Source organism: Anabrus simplex, chromosome 7, assembly GCF_040414725.1.
Source record: "Anabrus simplex isolate iqAnaSimp1 chromosome 7, ASM4041472v1, whole genome shotgun sequence".
Lineage (NCBI taxonomy): Eukaryota > Metazoa > Arthropoda > Insecta > Orthoptera > Tettigoniidae > Anabrus > Anabrus simplex.
The window spans coordinates 55,686,232-55,708,390 of record NC_090271.1 but is presented as its reverse complement, the minus strand read 5'-3'; positions in this window follow the sequence as shown (position 1 = coordinate 55,708,390).

Sequence of the window (22,159 nt, the reverse complement as noted above, 5' to 3'; positions counted from 1 at the left end):
CATCCATCCATCCATCCATCCATCCATACCTCACATCACTGCCTGCACGGTTGCTAGGTAACATTATCTGACCTTCCATACCTCACATCACTGCCTGCGCGGTTGCTAGGTAACATTATCTGACCATCCATCAATACCTCACATCACTGCCTGCACGGTTGCTAGGTGACATTGTCTGACCATCCATCCATATCTCACATCACTGCCTACACGGTTGCTAGGTAACATTATCTGACCATCCATCCATATCTCACATCACTGCCTACACGGTTGCTAGGTAACATTATCTGACCATCCATCCATACCTCACATCACTGACTACACGGTTGCTAGGTAACGTTATCTGACCATCCATCCATACTTTACATCACTGCCTACACGGTTGCTAGGTAACGTTATCTAACCATCCATCCACACCTTACATCACTGCCTACACGGTTGCTAGGCATAATCATTTCGTGTGGCTATTTCTAGCCGAGTGCAGCCCTTGTAAGGCAGACATGTTAGCTTCCATCAATGGGCGATGTGTATCAAATTAACTCACGTATATAGTATATATACATGGTGTATAAGAACTATACTAACACAAATGTCAGGGATGGTCTTCGTGTTAAGAACGTTGGTACAATCGGATTGGCAGAGAATTTTCATCTTTTTGAGAAAATGAGGTTACTTTTTTACTTCTGGACGCGCGATTTAAATTGACCAACTCGCCGTATTTGCTATGCCAGAGCACAAGCCGCTGCCGTGCTTCAGGGAACAGAAGGGGAGGGAGGGGAAGTGGGGTGTATGGTGGAGACAGAGATAATGCTCCGCGCGTACGCACAAGTTTCCTCGTTCGACTCGAACAGGACTGTTCTTGTCTCTATAGCTGCGTTTACACCAGCGAAATTCCCTCGCAAAACAATTGAGCCTAGTGTAGACGCTCCCTCACCCATGAGTAATTGCGGAGTGAGGGTCCTCGCTGCGAGCCAGAGCTCAGTCGGTTTTTGTCCGCGCAACAAACGGTTTCGCTCATCGAATTTCGCTCAGTGTAAACGTGGTCCCCATAGTTGCGTGAGGGATGTATCAAGAACAGTGCTTGCAGCTCATCGAGCTCTACAAAAGTCGAGATTTTATGTGGAACCCGAAAAGCAAAAACTTTTTCAATCGCAATAAAAGAGAAGGTGCGTGGAAGAAAATTAGTTTTCAACTAAACTTTCCTATTTCTACAGTGAAAGAGAAGATGAAAGCGCTACTGGGATCATATCTAAACGAAAGATCGAAAGAAAATAAGAGCAGAGTCACTGGACCGGGTAATCAATTTCTGTTGGATTATAATGCAAAATTGTGTCATTTCGCTACTCTTTGAACCTACATCTACCTATTTTGAAGCATTCTTGAGTCATTGTGAAGAACTTACACTGACTGGCACGAAAAACGCAACACTACAACTTCTTACAAAAACTGAAATTTACTTCAACTTTATGACATTTTTATGACACTAATCTATATATATAAAACTAGCTGATGTACCCGTGCTTCGCTACGGGATTCTCAGAAAGACTGACTTGGTGGTTTTCCTAACTGAATTCAACATAGGTCATTACAAAAACGTCAGTAGGTATTGTACCAGTAAAAGAGCCCGACTCTCAGATTAAATTTTAAATTAACATGAATATAGTTCTCAGGGAGAAAAACTGGATTAATTGTAGCTAGGGATCGGTACAGGAGATAGGGTCCTATCTACAGGAAAACTTTGACTCTGACTGCACAAGAGTTTATTCAAATAAGTCATGAATTTGCACATCACCTCTAAGTAGAAATGGATTGTCTTCCTCGTATTCCAATAGTATGGCTCGGGTTCTCCAGCTCACCAAGCCAAGCTGGTTGAAGCACGTTCCAGAAGACTCCAGGGATTCCAGGGACTCCAGATACTCCAGACAGAGGCAGCTGGACTGTCTTGATCGCCGGCAAGTGGAGATGTCTCGAACTCTGAGGCCCGGGTTGAACCCCGGTGATCCAGGCGATGTTGTAGATAGTCATGTACAACCTTAGCCCAATGAGACTGAGAGGATTGATGTTCCCAAGGTCACTAGTAGCACTGAGTCCATGAAAACCTTGGATGATCAACTTATAAGCAGAGTTCTTGATAATTGTACATCAAGACTTTCAACACTCCTAAAACGATATGAGTGGTATTAATAATTTCGAGTTCATCACTAGGAAAATCCTCGTCCCTGAATAACTTTGGCAACGAAAAATACAAGTCCCTTCTTGTGAAATTATAGTTAAACTCAAAGTTCATTACTGGCGAAGGTGCAAGTCTTTGCCTAAACTCGAATGAAAACACAAGTCCATTCACTTGGAAGTTTGAATATATTTAAAGTTAATCACTGGTGAAATTCATAAAGTCTTTGAGTGACCACTGACGAAAACACAAGTCTTTCCACATAAATAAATTCACTGACGAAATTTATAAGTCTTTTAAACCAACACTGGCAAATGTACAAGTCTTTGAGTAAATGTAAGTGAAATCCTAACTTCGTTTAAAGCCGTTGGAAAGTTAAAGTTCATCACTAGCAATGTTAATCAATCACTGTCTATTAGAAGGATGAGTTCCTCAACAGTCGCAAATATTCCATGTAAATAATACAAGTCCATTTCACGAACACTTAGAAAAATTCCAGCTTCGAAGACACGTAAATAATACAAGTCCAAACACTTAGAAAAGTTTCAGTCTCGAAGGCACGTAAATAATACAAGTCCATTTAATTAACACTTGTAAATATTCTAAGTTCAATTACGAAGATTTAGAAAATTTTCAACAACACTCGAAGTCTAATGAGTCCACTTTATAGTACTTGGAAGAATCGTCTTCCCACACTTGTAGAATGACAGAGTTCCACGATGATAGTAGCAGCAAGAGTGTCCCCGCTGACTACTCAGCTGAGACTGTGTGAATAGGCTACAGTAGGTCCTCCTTTTATTCAATCCGGGATGTCTACGTCATAATACGGTTTGATTGAATATCTCCCGAATCCCTCGATGGATTTGCTTGAAACTCGAGCACTGGGACGTTTAGGTGATCCCAAACAAGATGACATATCGCTCGACTCACTAGCATCACTATTATAGAAATTTCAAAATTTTCTCCATCGAACTCTCTAGAACAAGTGACGTGGAATCCAGAAAATACCAGTCAAGGCTGGTAACACGTGTTGAGACGAGCGGGCGGTCTAGCTAGTCCCTGTGGCTACGTCACAGCTCACAGTCGTCATACACTCGCTAGCTGGTCCTCGCTGCTGGTAAACAAACCAGGCGCTCTCGGAACATTACGCGTGGTGAATAAACGTAACTTATGCTCAAAAAATACTTATGTACAGGTCGTAACCGGTACAGTATGTAGCGAGAAAAATGGTAGTTTAGGGGAAGGCCTAAAATTTTATTGTCAAATATTTATTTTATTAGTGGTCGTATCTTCACGAAGATTGGTATGCAAAGTTGGGGAATAGATCACTATAATCTAGGATATCAATAATGTTATTCGCACTGAGTGAAATTGTAGTTTAGTGGAAGGACTAAAATGTAATATATATATAAAAGAAGTGTTCTGCCTGTACATTGCTCAGAATTTGAAATGAATGGTATTTCTGTATCTGTCATGTCCACAGTAACAAAGAAATGCATGTTTTACTTTTCCGTAATTTCTGTGTTTTGTCTGTCTGTCTGTCTCTCTGTCTGTCTCTCTGTCTGTCTCTCTGTCTGTCTCTCTGTCCGTCTCTCTGTCTGTCTGTCTATCTGATTGTACACGCATCAATAGAAAACGGCTGAAGAGAATTTAATGAAAATCGGTATGTAATGTCGGGTGATGAACCACTACAAGCTCAGCTATAAATTATTTTATTCACGCTGAGTGAAATGGTAGTTTAGGGGAAGGCCTGAAATGTAATTCTCAAATAAGTTATTTATGTTATTAGTGGTCGTATCGATAAATCTATATATGTAAAATAAGAGTTTTGTCTGTACATTACTCAGAATTTGAAAAGAATGGTATTTCCGTGTCGGTTATGTCCACAGTGACAACGAAATGCATTTTTACTTTTCCGTAATTTCTGTCTGTCTGTATGTCTGTGTGTATGTATGTATGTACACGCATCACGATAAAACGGCTGAAGAGAATTTAATGAAAATCGGTATGTAATGACGGGTGATGAACCACTGCAATCTAGGCTACAAATTATTTTATTCACGCTGAGTGAAATGGTAGTTTAGGGGAAGGTCTGAAATGTAATTCTCAAATAAGTTATTTATGTTATTAGTGGTCGTATCGATAAATACTACATAACTAACCTAACTTTAGTTATGTCGTAAGGTAGTAGTAGTTATGTAAGAAGTTATTAAATTTCCGATCACTTATGTCTTATACATTGTTACCGTACCGCATATAATCGGAGATATTCATGAATTTGGATTTTTGTTACTAAGTCCATATCAGCGCCGAGTCACGAGAAAATGGGTAAACAGAATTTAGTGAAAATCGGTAGGGCCTATGTAAAGTCTGAGAATAAGGAAGTACAGTCTACGATATAAATAAATTTGTAAGACACCTTAATATCGCAGAGTCGAAAGAAAACTAATGTGAAGGCCTGCAATATAGAAAGCTCATAAACTTTATCAACAATAACACTACATTGACCATTGTTTGTTGTGATGTACTTTTTGTCTTCTCTTTCCTCTCATCCCCGATAGAGAGGATTACTGCAGCGTACCGAGGTTTTTTAAAAATTTGCTTGACGTCGCACCGACACACGTAGGTCTTAAGGCGACGATGGGATAGGAAATGAATAGTGGTGTGAAGGAAGTGGCCTTGGCTTTAAGGTACAGCCTGGTGTGACCGGTGTGAAAATGGGAAACCACGGAACACCATCTTTTTTTGTTGCTTAACGTCGCACGGACACAGATATGTCTTATGCGACGATGGGATAGGAATGGTCTAGGAAGTGGAAGGAAGCGGCCTTGGCTTTAATTAAGGTACAGTCCCGGCATTTGCCTGGTGTGAAAATGGGAAACCACGGAGAACCATCGTCAGGGCTGCCGACAGTGGAGCTCGAACTCACCATCTCCCGAATACCATCTTCATGGTTGCCGGCAGTGGGGTTCGAATCCACTATCTCCCGGATGCAATCTCACAGCTGCGCGCCCCTAATCACACGGCCAACTCGCTTGGTCGTACCGACTGTAACAGCCTGCCTGTATATTGGTGGGAAGTAGCTGGGGTGTAAGATAACTTTCTTCTTTAGCATGCCATTCCTCTGGTTCATACATTTTCTGATATATCTGGTACGTAACACACTGGTTCATCATAGTATTCGAGCTATACAGTCCCTACTCTGAGCCACTGATTCGAATGAGTAGTGTGCATATTTAACGGAATAATGACAGAGGAGTGTTCACGGCAGTCTGCGACCTGGTTATTCCAGCTCTGGAACTTTGGACTCTTAGATCGGCACCGTAGTACTATTCGTTGAAAGTGAGAAAGTGTGCGGTTTTTTATTTGATCGAATATTTTATATCATAACATTGCTTTCAATGGCTACATACCTTCTGACGTTTTTGTAATGACCTATGTTGAATTCAGTTAGGAAAACCACCATGTCAGTCTTTGTGAGAATCCCGTAGCGAAGCACGGGTACATCAGCTAGTCTGCTATAAGATGATGAAATATTGTAGCGGCTGGAGGGACAAAACAAGTTTCCATGTTGGCTGCAAAAACGTAACTGAAGCTTCCACGCTTGTCGAAGGCGGCTCGCCCCACTCGCGCTATGTTTCGCTCTGAATTGCGCTCTGTTTTGGGTAGTGCGAAATTTCATTCGAAGCGAGTAAGTTTCGCCAGAGCGACTTTCGCGAGGAAATTACGCTAGTGTAAACGCAGCTTTACAGAAAATATCCACAGTTCGTTTATTAAAGAGCCGTAACTGCGCATACAGTACAAGAACACACTGTAATTAAGACACATTTGTCAGTCAAGGAGTGCACCAGATCGTTTCTCCTCTGGTCTGTTGGTCACAGTAATGTTCTTTATTATTTAATATGCTCGAAGATGCAACTCTGCCGCCCCATGATTGTGTATGCCTAAGTGCTTTAACTGGTTGTCGTTGTTCATAAAAATATTCATAGATGGCAGTGACATCACCTTCTAAAGCCAAGGTCCGTCTAGGGAGGTCTGGTCACGCTACCACAATCCTTTGCGGTGGCGGCCATATTGGGTCTCAAATATCGTTATTATGTGGGCGTGTCCGATGTAATGATGTGAGTTATTACTTGTATTTTGAAGGGAAAGGGGATATTGCGCCGCACCAAATTGTCAAAATAAGACAACTGACGGAATTAGAGTGTTTCAAAATGTCAACGTCCCTAATCCACCTAAGTCTTTGACATATAATAGGAAAACTCCCAAAGAAAGAGAATTGTCTTTCAAAACAAGCAAGAAAAGTAACAGGAAATGTGTAATAGTGGTATTGATGTTTATGAAAATTTCCTTTTCATGTGTCCGGCTCCATGGCTAAATGGTTAGTGTGCTGGCCTTTGGTTATAGGAGTCCCAGGTTCGATTCCCGGCAGGTTCAAGAATTTTAACCATAATTGGTCAATTTCGCTGGCACGAGGGCTGATTGTGTGTGTCGTTTTCATCGTCATTTCATCCTCATCACGACGCGCAGGTCGCCTACGGGAGTCAGATCAAAAGACCTGCACCTGGCGAGCCGAACTTGTCCTCAGACGCTCCTGGCACTAAAAGTCACATGGCATTTCATTCCATTCCTTTTCATGTAAACTACAGACAATATCATTCTAACCCTACATGTAACTTAGAAATGTTTCACAGATATTTGAAATGCTTGTTCCTGTTCATTTACCAATTATAATCACAAACAATAGGCCTATCACTTCAAACCAACAATTTATGTCCAACTGGCCATCATTACAACAATTTTATTGATAATAGCAGTCTTATACTGTACTGTAGTTATTATTTACAGCTAAATTCCATTCATCTTAAATGCTCTATCGAGTACATTATATGGCTGGACAAATACTTAAAGATCACAACACTCGCTTCACTCGCACTATTCAACTACTGTAATTTAATGTACCATAGCGTAACATAATATCCTAATGTAATCCCTAAAATAGCCTAACCTAGTTTAACTCAACTTAATAGTGACTGAATTTCTATTTCGTATGGAATCATGTCTACCAATGGCTTTAATTTTCTTAACCATTATTATTATTATTATTATTATTATTATTATTATTATTATTATTATTATTATTATTATTATTATTATTATTATTATATACATGAATATTAGGACTCAGCTAAGAGCCCCGTGGTCGTCAACCCACGCTCCCTAGTTAGGAGCGCCTGACGCCCCTTTCAGTCGCCTCTTATGACAGGCAGGGGATACCGTGGGTGTTGTTCTATTGCCCCCACCCACGGGGGGAAATCTATTTTGGGTTGTGACTATGAGGCCCTTAGCTGGGTCTTGACAATGCTTTCACTATTCTAGCCCATCCGACCTCCCCTGGTCAACACTTGTTCTTTTCCGACCGCGATGTCATTAGTGCATTCGAGGTCCAGGTAGTTTTTCATTTCCACGCACTTTGTGGCCTTCATCTTTCTTTTGCCGATACCTTCATTTTCGAAGTGTTGGTCTCCTTCCATTTGTTTTCTTCTCATTATTTTTTGTAGAGGATGGTTGTCCAGTTGCACTTCCTCTTAAAACAATAATCACTACCACCACTTTGTACTATACAGCTGCATGGGTTATCAATAAACTAGTTAAGAGTTGCCAAGAACATCACTCTTGATGCATACGTGCAGAATATTTTTGCCTTAGAACCCAAAGAAATACCGCATGAATGGATAACAACAGTTACCATACATAATTTAATGCACTGAACTCAAGAGGCATTCAGTGTTTGTCCACATACTGGGGTAACCTTTTAGAAACGCAGTATCGGAAATTATTTTCTTAATAAAGAAAACGCTGAAGGTAATTTATTACAACCGTCGTTTAGTACTTTAAATACAGTACTTCAAGTTCAGTATTTCATGTACCAGTAATCATAATATGACACAGGTACCGGTACTGTACAGATTTCTATGCTTCTGTCAATAAGATTACGTATTTGACAGATGATATTAATAAGAAACACAGTAAAAGGAACTAAAAGAGAAGAGCATGAGTTTTTCTGTTGATTCTTGTTTCTCAAAAAAGAAAAAAGAAAAATGAATTTCTTTTCTTTCTGTTAAATATCTTCCTATTCGAAATAGCTGTGAATGTATTCATATCATTTAAGTGTTATACAGTTATATATACATGACCAGTAGATGCCCAATTAAATTCTTTATGAAAAATAGTTGGTATTTTGTTTTTATTTAAATGTACGGTACCGAAATCCTCTAAATTCGAATACACATGCCTTTGGTTACGCTCGCTTAAAGACCCAATATGGCGGCTCCATAAGTAGCATTCGTGACTTGACCTCCCTAGACAGACCTTGTCTAAAGCAGATATTTTTCTACGAATTTTGATTGGAAGACAATTAAACGAATTCTCACTGGGCGAGTTGGCCGTGTGGTTAGAGTCGCGCAGCTGTGAGCTTGCATCCGGTAGATAGTGGGTTCGAATCCCACTGTCAGCAGCCCACAAGATTATTTTCCGTGGTTTCCTATTTTCACACCAGGCAAATGTTCGGACTGTACTTTAATTAAGGCCACGGCCGCTTATTTCCCACTCCTAGGCCTTTCTTATCCCATCGTTGCCATAACACCTATCTGTGTCGGCGCGAAGTAAAGCAAAAGATAAAAATAAAAGAAATAAAGAAAGAATTTTCCTTCAGGCATGTCTTAGTGCTTAACAGGAACTCCTTTTTCTATTCACAACTAGCTGGTCAATATGGGTGAGAATGTACTTCAATAAATACACAACAAGATCAGTTGAAGTTCCTGGAATTTAGTCAACACTGCATGTTTAAACGACATACATACGAAAATGATTCGCAATATAAAGTACTTTACTTATATTCTTAAATATTGATAACTAAGTACATTTAATTAATTAATTAATTAATGATTATACCGCTTCTGTGGTGTAGTGGTTAGTGGTCGATTCCCGGTTCTGCCACGAAATTTGAAAAGTGGTACGAGGATTGGAATAGGTCCACTCAGTTTCGATTCGCACCTGACCCGTCCTCGAAGTGGTTTTCCGTGGTTTCCCACTTCTACTCCAGGCAAATGGAGGAATGGTGTCTTATTTAAGGCCACGGGGATGCTGCCTTTCTTCTTCCTTGTCTACCCGTTCCGACCTTCCTATCCCCTCTTCCCCACAAGGCCACTGTTCAGCATAGCAACTGAGGCCTCGTCGTCGAGGTTGAGTTCCTCCTCCCCAGTTGTATCCCCCGACCCAAAGTCTCACGCTCCAGGACACTGCCCTTAAGGTGGTAAAAGTGTGATCCCTCACTGAGTCCGAGGGAAGAACGAACCGTGGACGGTAAAACGGGTTAAGAAAGGAAGAAATAATTCTTTAGCCGTGCTGAGTAGCTCAGACGGTTCATGCGCTGGCCTTCTGACCCCAGCTTGGCAGGTTCGATCCTGGCTCAGGCAGGTGGTATTTGAACGTGCTCAAATACGATAGCCTCATGTTGGTTAGATTTACTGTTACGTAAATGAACTCCTGCTGGACTTAATTCCGGCAACTCGGCGTCTCCGAAGACCGTAGTTAGTGGGATGTAAAGCCAATATAATAACCTTATTATTGTTAATAATTCTTTATTATACCGTCTATAAATCTAATGAGTTTTGCCATTACTTAGCGTTTATAAGGATATTTGTTGCATGGAGATACACGTTATATTACATATTGTTGAAATGTGGTATTTGCTTGTATATCCCATTGACAAAATGGTTCCTTTTGAAAGGCTTTGGTACCATGTGGCCCCAAATCTTTTTATATTGCCCCCGTGAATCAAATGGCTTACGGTAATAAAAATATGACGTGATAAATTATGCAGATGATTCATCGATTTATTTAAATGTATTCTGACCATTAGTAAGCTAATTTGTAAACGCTGTGTTCTAGCCCACTAAGGAATATTACCCAGAACAGCAGGCCTGGCGCTAAAATTCTTAATAATACCTTCCATATATCTGATGCTTTATAGTTTTTGAACTTTAAGATATAAAATACTTATTAGAGGAGATCACATTCATAGCTACTTTTTTTAATTTCTTTCTTTGGTAGACCCCAGTAGATATATGATCACATCAAGTGGCAGTGCAATTAATTAAGATGGTCACACTTGTCATAGACAGTGAACAGTATACAGGATAAAATATAAAATGTAACCATGTAAAGTCTGAGTTATTTATGTGGAAATTACTTTAAAGCAGACTTTGAGAAAGATGGGACCATGGTGTTTAAGTGTTCAAGTCTAAGTGGTCTGACACCGTAGATACCTAGTTTGAGTCCCGTTCGTCAACAAAATTTCACCATCAGAATGTTGGCCGGCAGGGAAGAAGAGGTGGTGGTATACAATTTCTAATCAGTAGATTGCTTGCCAAAACCCTGCAGTCACCGGGCGATTAGGCCGTGCGGTTAGGGGCGTGCAGCTTTCCTATCCTATCGTCTGAGTCGGTGCGACGTAAAGCAGATAATAATAACAATAAAAACCCTGCATTCAGTATAAAACCTCACCACACTGTTCATACTGAGTGAGGTCATATGCCGCTGTTGAATTGTTTCGTCTGTCAGATGGCGACGTTAAGTTTTAAGCTCCTCGGTGTTATTTGTTGGGAATAGGCCATGTGCCGGCAAAGTGCTTCACCCTCTCCCTACATTATTATTATCATCATCCCACATCCTGACGCAAAGATTGCCCATGGGCGTCAAATAAAAATATACGCACCAATAGAGCCAGGAAAATGTTCGGACACTTCAGAGACGAAAAAGCGATGAATTGAAAGTTTGTTCATGAAAATTACCTTCAAATCCCGATAGTCCGTATTTTTATTTAGTTTGATTGCGACTTGCTAGCATTTTGATGGAATCACAGCGAGTGATGATGAAGTTTATTTGCTAATAGAGGAGAAGCGCTGTTGGTTTCTAGGCACGTTCAAGTAGAGAACTCAAAGCCGTACACGGAAATACATACATACATGATACTATGATAATATAAAGTGCTGGAAGACTTCATACCGAGGGAATTGGCTGTACGGTTAGGGACACTCAGCTGTGATCTCGCATTCGGAAGATAGTGGATTCGAACCCAATTGTCGGTAGCCCTGTATATGGTTTTCACACCAGACCCTAATTAAGGCCACGACACTTTCTTCCCATTCTTAGGCCTTTCCCATCGTTGTCATAAGATCTATCTGTGTCGGTACGACATAAATCAACTCGTAAAAAACATAAAAACAAAGCCTTCGTAGAGATAGGAAATAAACGTTTAGACAATGTTTTATGAATTTCATATTATAACTCTAAGGACACTAAGAGAGATAGGAGTAAAATCATGACTTATTACAGAGTATGAACTTCATAGAAAAGCTAGCGAGAAACTTTACTTTAATCTCATTGTCTCTGTGTGGGAAGAGTTAGCCGAGTTCCATACCGCACGATGTGTTCACGAGACTTGAAGATCAACTCCGTTAGAAACTCAACAAGAGAAGTTACAGAAGCGGGCCGAGACTTGAGTGTTTTCAGAATCATAATTAAGTCCACCACAATGATTTTCACCTGCTTTGTACAACTCTTGTATCGAGGCATGAATACAACAGCTTTAATTTCCACTTAAACATTTAAGTATAGAAAGTAATTATAAAGTATTATAAATACTCCATTTTATGTGTGCATCTGTATTGTATTACTATGATATTAATTGCCCACCTGGGGATCATGGTCGTTATGGCTTTAAGCATATATGGTCCCACGCCGTGATTAGCCAGTTCGAGCCCCGTCCATTATGAGATCTTCAAAGCCGTTAGTTCATAGAGTGTAATATCAAATGTCAAAGCATAAACGTGTTTTGTGGGTAATGGTGTCGTGAAGAGCAGCACATTACTTCCATCACAGCTGAGTTGTTTACCCTGAGGGCTGTAAATTATGCAGACCCATTTGTGTCTCATGCGTCATAACCTCTTCCGGTTCTCTCTATACTCTAACATTAGTCAAAAGGAACACTCTGTCAATGCAGCCTGATGAATATATTCACCATCACCATGTTGGTCGGCAGGCTAAGTGAGGTGGTGGTATGAAATTTCTATTGACTAAATTATATGTCCAAATCCTCGATTCAATTCCAAACCTTTCCGCAATTTTCATATGAAGTGACGTTGTTGATGGTGATTCGTCCGTCGGATGGGGACGTTAAGTCTTATGCTGACATCTGGATGCTATTCGACAGGAGCAGGATATGTGCCTGTGCTGCGTTTCACCCGCTCCTTTCCTACTATCATATATCACGTAGTTCATTTCACCTCATTAACTCCTCTTATAAGGCTGACGTCAGGAAGGGCATCTGGTCGTAAAAAAGACGTAACATTTTTCTACTAGGATTGGTCTCACTTCATACCAGACGCCGTAGATTTGATATTATTTAAGTGGAGTTGATATTGAGCCCATAACCTTTGCGATAATTGGTTCAATATAGCGTTGTTGTTGTTGTATGGGTCATCAGTCCATAGACTGGTTTCATGCAGCACTCCATGCCACCCTATCAAGTGCTAATTTTACATTTCTACACAACCACCTAATACTTCCTACATCTAATCTGTATGCCCCTTTTACCGCTTACACTTCCTTCAAAAACCAATTAAACAAGTTCTGGGTGTCATGAATCGTGTTCAGTCATTCTATTTTTCCTCTGCTCAAATTTTGCCAAATTGTTCTCCTGTCGACAGTTCGGTTCAGTATCTCCGATCTCACCTGCAGCATTCTTCTGTAACACCTCAACAGCGTATCTCATTTATATCCAGTATATGATAATACTGCCAAAATTATGTCCTTGGATGTGTGAAATCTCGTCAGCTACCATTTAAAAAATTACATCCATTTTCGTTATATTCTTATTCCTTTGATTGGGCCTAATTGGGACAATGCTTCTTCGACCATTGGGCTTGGATCTCTGTATAGTAATGTCGCATCTCTGTCTGTGTTACTCTTTTCTCCGACCAGGGCTACCTTCCTTTCTCAGAGGATTTTGCTGAAAACCCTCGACTTTCTTTTGGATCTACCGGACAGTCTGTCTGGTTTGCAAATCTGTCAGTCACAGTTCCTTTATATCCTTCTTAGACACCGTCAGCTTGGTGGCACGTACTTTCTTGTTTCGTCAAATGGTGAAGAGATGGTAGGTCAGTCTGTACGTAGACTATCTTGCCACATGACCATAGAATGCTACCCTGCTTATCCTGACACATTCAGGCATTCTCTGTAGCTGGGAGTAGAACTTTGAATTATGATGTGTTAGCTATCCCGTATCTTCTAGTAATTGGTCTTTGATCTTCCTAAGAATTCTTTCCTCTAGGGGGCGCAAAAATTTCAAAATTGACACCAATTCAAAATAATTATAGGACATATATAAAAATATCAAATGTACAACTGTAATTAAATAATGGCCGCAAAGTGATACATTGAGTGGAAAAAATTCACGGGAAGGGGTGTCTCATTAGAAAATGTGCTGTGTATGACTCCTGAGCGTTGCAGTTAGCTGCGGCGTAGCTGAGCAGTCTGTCACAGACATCAGTGTCCTGAAGATGGCAACACGTCGCTAGTTAACCGACTTTGAACGTGGGGTGATCATCGGCGCACGGCGCATGGGTCACAGCTTTGCGGTGATTACACGAGAATTCGGGTTTCCGAAGTCAAGAGTGTCGAGGGTGTATCTTCAATTTCGCAAAGAGAATGTTCAGAGTTCAACTGTCGAGGGTGGATCTTCAGTACCGCAGAGAGAATGTTACCACCCGCGTAAACCACCGCACGGGAAGACCACAGGTGTTTAACGAACGTACATCATATCACTTCCGCAGAACCATACTGGCCACTCGACAGGCTACTGTGAGTCAGATCACCACACAATTGAATGTTGGATTCACGAACCAATTTCTGCCAGGACTGTAAGGAAGCAACTGCACTGCATAGGCTTCACCAGCCTATGTCCAACTTGTGTCCCTCAGTGCAGAGCTCAACGACGTGCATGGGCCCGCGAACGTTGGCAATGGACCGTGGAACATTGGCGATGTGTAGTATGGTCCGCTGAATCCGGGTTCCAGTTCTATCGAGCTCATGGGTGTGTGAGAGTGTGTCGTATACCCTCATGAAGCTATGGATCCTGCGTGTCAACAAAGTTCTGACCAGGCGGGAGCTGGCTCTGTTCTCGTCTGGCCGGCGTTCTCATGGTCACAATTAGGCCCCATTTTACGGCTGCATGGAGCGCTGACAGGTGCACGTTATGTGGACATTATTTCAGACCATCTATATCCCTTTCTAGCCCTGGAGTACCCTGATGGAGATGCCGTGCTTCAACAGGACAATGTGTCATGTCACCGCTCTGTGGTAGCACGCAGGTGGTTGGAGGAGCAATCCAGCGAAGTTACAACCATGGACTGACCTTCCAGATCCCCCGATCTTGATCCAATACGGCATTTGTGGGATACTGTCGGTGCTGATGTACAGTCGGTGAACCCTGTACCAAATGCAGCAGACCAATCGTGGGTAGCAGACCAAGATGCGTGGGTCCAGATCCCTCCAGAACAATTCCAACACCTTGTATAACCAACGCCCCACCGTATTACTGGCGTTTTGAGGGCTCGCGGAGGAGCAACTCGTGATCAACATTACATTCAGTGTCTTTCCTCGACTTTTGGCCACTCAATGTATTTTACCCTGACTGATTCATTGGAAATTCGATTCTTTCAAAATAGAGGCCAAAACAATTACGATATAGTGTATATTTTTACAAGTCCCTTTTACTATCCTTGGTTTGGAAAAATAAGCTTAAAGATGTTAATTTATTAAAACTTTAAAGAGCTGCATACTCTGAAAAGTCTGTCAAAATGAAATCAGAATACAGCGAATCGGGTTCCTCTGGATAAATTCATTGACCATAGGCCTTAGGTACAAGTTTCCAGCACAGTGTGATGCCTGTGGAGTAGTGTTATAATGTTTAACTTCTTCTGCCCCATCGAGGGCCTCAAATACGTTCATAGAGCGCTGTAGGATCTTTCGGCTGTAGCAGACGTCACAGGAAGTGTACGAAAGAATTTAAGATATTTGAAGACATGCTGTCGAAGCTCACTTACACCCCTGACTTCATTAAAAAAATTCGTATACAAATTTGACGCCAAAGATCTCTTTTCCCTTTGCGAAAATCAACTAATTATAAATATGTTTTCCGGTCACGACCAATCATCAACGGCTGCTAATATCAGATCGCAACCAGCCATCAAACATAGCCTGCACGGTTGCTAGGCACCATTGTCTCATACCTTACGTCACTGCCTGCACGGTTGCTATGGTTACACTTCCATCACACATTTTGTTGCGTCACGTTACACACATTTTCTGATGACCCTGGTGGTGGTAGTGGTGATTATTGTTTTAAGAAGAAGTACAATCAGGCACCCATCCTGTATATAACATTAATCAAAGAGAAAAAATTGAACGAATCCGACACTTTGAAAAATGAAGATATCGGCCAAAGAAAGACAAAGTTCCACGAAGGGCGTGGAAAGGAAAGACTTCCCAGCCTCGAGTGCTTTAATACTATCGGGGTAGGAAAAGAACAAGAGTTGATCAAGGGAGGTCGGACAGGATAGTTGAAAGTGAGGAACAGTGCACAAGTAAGTGGGAAGCAATGCCAAGACTTAGCTAAGGACCCCGTGGTTGCCAAAACTACCTCATAAACAGAGCCCCTGGATCCCTTTTTATTCGCCTCTTACGACAGGCAAGGGATACAGTGCGTGCTATTGTACTACTCCAGTAGTATAATAAGCGGGTTCTGCGGCCTCCTCCCGCGGGAAATTTGAATTCTGGCGGGAAATTTGATTTTTGGCTGGAAATTTGAATTTTGGCGCGAGATTTGAATTTGTAAACAAAGCCACGTGCTTTTTGACAGCTGTCATCGACAACAACGCATCGCTAACCTCACTGCTGCCATCTTGACGGGCCTAAACCTCAGTAGTGCCAACTTAACCTAACTAGCGCGAGGTAAACAAAGCCACGTGTTTTTTGACAGCCACGTGCTTTTTTACAGCTGTCATCGACAACAACGCTTCGCTAACCTCAGTACCGCCATCTTGACGGGCCTAAACCTCAGTAGTACCAACTTAACCTAACTAGCGTGAGGTAAACAAAGCCACGTGTTTTTTGACAGCCACGTGCTTTTTGACAGACAACAACGCATCGCTAACCTCAGTACTGCCATCTTGACGGGCCTAAACCTCAGTAGTACCAACTTAACCTAACTAGCGTTTGGTAAACAAAGCCACGTTCTTTTTGACAGCCACGTGCTTTTTTGACAGCTGTCATTGGCCATCTTTAAACTACAGAGCACTGTGCTGCCCTCTTTATCGTAGTAGATGTAAAATTCGTCACCTGTCATCGGCAGTGCTGCCATCTTGGCGGGCCTAAACCTTAGTGCTACCAACTTAACCTCACTAGCTCGAGATAAACAAATCCACGTGCTTTTCTGACAGCTGTCATCCGCCATCTTTAATCTATAGAGCACAGTGCTGCCCTCTTTAGCTACTTACCTTTGAAATGTGGTGACGGATAATTTGAAAAATGCTTTTTGACAGCAGCCATCTTGCATCGCAAACCTCAGTGCTGCCCTCTTTAGCTAGATACCTGTGGTGGCATACAACTCCACGTGACAGCAGCCATCTTTGAGCACAGCGCTGCCCCTCTTTGTGGCGGCGGGAAATTCCACGTGCTCTTGTTTGGAAACAAATTCACGTGCTATTTTCCGACAGCTGTCATCCGCCATCTTGCATCACAAACCTCAGTGCTACACTCTTTAGCTAGATACCTTTGAAATGTGGTGGCGGCAAATTCTACATGCACTTGTTTGGAAACAAACCCATGTGCATTTCTGACAGCTATCATCCGCCATCTTTAATCCAGAGAGAACCGTGCTGCCCTCTTTAGCTACTTACCTTTGAAATGTGGTGGCGGCAAATTCCACGTCCTCTTGTTTGGAAACAAACCCATGTGCTTTTTTGACAGCTATCATCCGCCATCTTTAATCCAGAGAGAACAGTGCTGCACTCTTTAGTTGAAATGTGGTGGCGGCAAATTCCACGTGCTCTTGTTTGGAAACAAACCTATGCGCTTTTTTGACAGCTATCATCCGCCATCTTTAATCCAGAGAGCACCGTGCTGCCCTCTTTAGCTACTTACCAATGAAATGTGGTGGCGGCAAATTCTACGTGCTCTTGTTTGGAAACAAATTCTACTCGCTCTTCAGCTGTCATCCACCATCTTTAATCCAGAGAGAACAGTGCTGCACTCTTTAGTTGAAATGTGGTGGCGGCAAATTCCACGTGCTCTTGTTTGGAAACAAACCTATGTGCTTTTCTGACAGCTGTCATCCACCATCTTTAATCCAGAGAGAACAGTGCTGCACTCTTTAGTTGAAATGTGGTGGTGGCAAATTCCACGTGCTCTTGTTTGGAAACAAACCTAGGCGCTTTTCTGACAGCTGTCATCCGCCATCTTTAATCCAGAGAGAACAGTGCCGCACTCTTTAGTTGAAATGTGGTGGCGGCAAATTCCACGTGCTCTTGTTTGGAAACAAATTCTACTCGCTCTTCAGCTGTCATCCACCATCTTTAATCAAGAGAGCACCGTGCTGCCCTCTTTGTGGTGGCGGATAATTTGAAAAATTCTTTTCGACAAGCAGCCATCTTTAATCCAGAGAGAACAGTGCTGCCCTCCTTAGCTACTTACCTTTGAGGCGGTTAATTTGAAAAATTATTTTCGACAAGCAGCCATCTTTAATCCAGAGAGAACAGTGCTGCCCTCTTTAGCTACTTACCTTTGAGGCGATTAATTTGAAAAATTCTATTTAATAAGCTGCCATCTTTAATGAAAAGAGCATCGTGGTGCTATCTTGCGGGTAAATTTTACGTCACAGCTGTCATCCACCATCTTGCATTGCTAACCTTAGTGCTACCCTCTTTAGCTACTTACCTTTGAAAAAAAAATCTATTTGACAAGCTGTCACCCGCCATCTTGCATCGAAAACCTCAGTGCTGCACTCTATGTGGTGGCGGATAATTTGAAAAAAATCTTTTTGACAAGCAGACATCTTTAATCAACAGAGCACCGTGCTGCCATCTTTAGTTACCGCCATCTTACATCACTTGCCTCGCTGCTGCACTCTTTAGTTGAAATGTGGTGGCGGTAAATTCGAACAAGTTTAATCACGCATCGGGAAAGCTAGAGTAAGCACGTGCTGCAGTGATGACGTCATCATGCATGTCCGTTTTCTTAAGAGTAAGTCGGTGTAAAGGAATGCAATAAGTATGCATCATAAAAACAAGAGTTTGCATGTGCTGCAGTGATGACGTTATTGTGCATGTTTAAACCCGTTCGTTGACTAAAAGCTTTAGTCTTCGAGAAAGAGTGATAGAGAGTGGAGTGCAAACATGACGAAAACATTAATAGTTGGTGTGCAAGGCTTTAAAGTAAACGGAAATAAATTTGTGTTTAAAGAGGTGGCTGTGTTAGATTGCAGTGTGTTGTGGGCACCAAACCTTGTTAGTTTAGTATTTAGTCCACCGTTCCCTTACTGTTTGCAAACAGATGAAGATAAAAAGCAGACTCAGTGGATTGAAAACAATTTAGGTTTGAAGTGGGAAGAAAAAGGAATACCTTATCGTTTTCTACCTTTAATGATGAATGCACATTTGTCAAGAGCAGATCTTGTTCTTTTAAAGGGTTGTGAAAAGAAAGAATGGTGATTTTCTATCATCATCGTGTGAAGTTATCGACATGCATGAATTGGGGTGCCCATCATTTAAAACTCTTCCGAAAGAGCATAGTAGAGAAACAAGTAAACAGTCTTTACAACATGTATGCATGCTCTTTCATTGGTTGTGTCGCAGTGCATGCCGGGAAGTGAACAACATATGTAAACTGCAGTGTCGAAATAACCTTAGTGTAAAAGAAACATTTCTAGAGTAAAGACATCATGTCATTTCTAACAGATACTAAGTGTAACGCAGTTGAAAAGGCGATCGTAAAGTTTTATGTATGCAAAAAGAAACTAAACACTTTTACTGAAGAAGAGTTAAATGCATTACCAAAGGCATTTTTGGTTAATGTAGCTGCGAATGCTGTAAAGAAGATTTGGGATAAGGTGCCTCGTGAGTGGACTCAAGATCCTGTTTTGTCAGAGCTTCAAACGTGTAGTTTACATCATGAACACGTGAGTTTAGGTAGAAGACCTTCTGTGAGACATTGCCGTACATGTCAACTAATTAAACTGTATCACGGACCTAAAACTAACGAGTTGTCTTCGCTTATATACACTTATCATGGCTGTGGAGAGAGTAAACAAGGAAAAGGTGAAGAAACGTGCTGGGAGAAAGATGAGGAAGCATGTTGGGCGTGGACTCATCAATAGAGTGATTGATCTTCTTTTCTTCGTGCTTCATCTCCCCTGCGGCCCTAGAACACGTTCGCCTGATACGTAGTTACATGCTGCCTGCATAGAGTATGTCGTGTAGCTGTTAAAATCTGCTTCGTAAAGTTATGCTGTGTGTGTATGTGTTATTACCTAGTGCTTTAGCTGCTCAGAAGAATATAGCAGCACTTGTCGTTGTTGGTGTAATAAAAAGAAAACTGAGTGTCAAAGACCGTAAAATAAACAAAGCATAAAAATGTATATATATTCTAAAATAAATATGAATTTTCAAAACATATTACAGGTGTTGTTTAATCCTACAGCATGTCCTAGTGACTTAGAAGAAAGGAAACGTAGAGGATTAAAAGAAAACACACATAAGATTTAAAGTACATCCTCTTTATTAATCCATGAATTAAAGCTGTTATTAAAACCAAGCCATTTAACATACAGTTTATTACCACGACGTCGAATAACACGTTCAACTAAATAGTGATCAGGATATTTTGTTTTCTGCAGTTCTTCGATGTAGAATCCTCCTTCAATAGGCTGTCCTCTGAGATCGCGAAGTAAATACGTAACTGAATTAGTAAGCTTAACACTTCTGATTTGAAAAATTTCAGTGCTCCAGTTAGGTGTGTATCCTTTTGCAAAGATAGGCTTGTGTTTGCTGATGCGAACAAAATCACCTTCTTTAAAGCGATGGCGACGTGGATCAGCTGTTTTAATTACAAGATGAATAGCATTTATACGAGGTGTATTCTTTGTAACAAGACGTGGCTTTGTTCCGATAGTGCGATGAGGTGTATCGTTAAAGGTAGATAAAAGTCTAGGTAGCAGATCAATCCAACGATATGAACCTTGCGCTGTAAATTCTCGCCACATCATTGTTTTGAGTGTACGATTAAAGCGTTCTACAACACTTGCCTTGAGATTGCTGAACGTAGAGTAGTGTTGAATGCCAAGTAACTTGAGGTAAGAAGAAAAATCCTTGTTGTAAAACTCTTTACCTTGATCAGTTTGAAGAAGCCATGGGCAGCGTTTCGATTCTTCAACAATATGTTTAACTGCTTCTTTAACTTGAGCTGCTGTTTTAGAACGCACGGGTTGTGCAAAACCAAACTTCGAGTACACATCGATAACAGTAAGTAGATACTTATACCCCTTATTACTAGAGGCATATGGAATCATTTCTACTAAGTCTGCTTGCCAGAGATCATCTTTTCCTCGTGTAATAACGCGTCTGCGACAGTAGGTACGACGTGATGGTTTATGTAACTCATGTGCGATGTTTACCTTTACAGGTGAGATCTTCTCTTGACGAGCCATTACAAAATAATACCGGCATAACGTAGTTCTCTTTCTATTTCTAGAATTTCTGATCCGTGACAAGTGTGACCAGCCTCTTGCGATGCTCTTAAAAGTTGCAATCGTTCAACGAGTAAGTTTGGGTCATTCCAGTATCTTACATCCACACACGGCAACAAAGGCTTGTAGATAACATCAAGACTACGTGCAGTCGGAAACAGCTTAGAAATAAACTCACGATACTTGTAACTCTTATTCGCATTTACAGCTTCTGTTCTCTTGTAATTACGTCGTGTTGCATCAGTAGCAAAAAGTATTGCTTTATATTTTTTAAGATCATCTTGTAAAATTATATCCTTGTCAGGTATTCGTGAGAAAAGAAGTTCTAAGAGTCCTTTCGTAGGTTTATAGGTAACACCTTTTACAATGAGTTTGTTGTTATTAATCTTAACATTTGAATTTCCTATCCGGAAACAGTCATCTTCGTAGCGAATACCGTAGGTAGTGTCAGTTTGCCCTGTAAAAAGTTTTTCTATATAAGGTGCAAAGAGAGATCCATAGGTATCTTGAATAAAAGTTCTAAACTGATTGCGATACTTTGGTGTAAACATAACCTCAGACAAAGATGGTAGATTTTGCGTCGATGTAGTAGGTGTTTCAGCAATAACATCTGTAGTTAAAAACTCAACACGCTTAGATGGTGATGTATCATTAAGTTCTTCTTCTTCTTCCTTTTCTTCCTCTTCCTCTTCTTGATCTACATCCTGCTTCTTCTCTTCCGTATCTTCTTCATGCTTTCCTTCTTCATGCTTCTCTTTATGATATGATGTTTGCATAGAAGCAAAACTTGAAGTAGACTGCGGTAATGAAGTAGAATTAAAAATTTCTTTGAGTGGTGTACTTAGTTGTGTTTTTAAAAATAAATCCGTGTCTGCTTGAATACGTTTAAGCTCCTTAAATTTCCGTCGAATATTGTTTCGAGCTTGGATGATATGTTTTGTGATCTCCTTGCTAGATGTTAACATGATGATGGTTTTTAATCAAGTAGTTACTGTAATTCTGTGTTAATGCATATAAAATGATCGAAACCCATGCGATATCGTCCATGCTGTACATCACTTTCTTTATCAATAACTAAAAAGCTGTAACGGTGTAATGACCAACATTTAGCACACATACGTTTA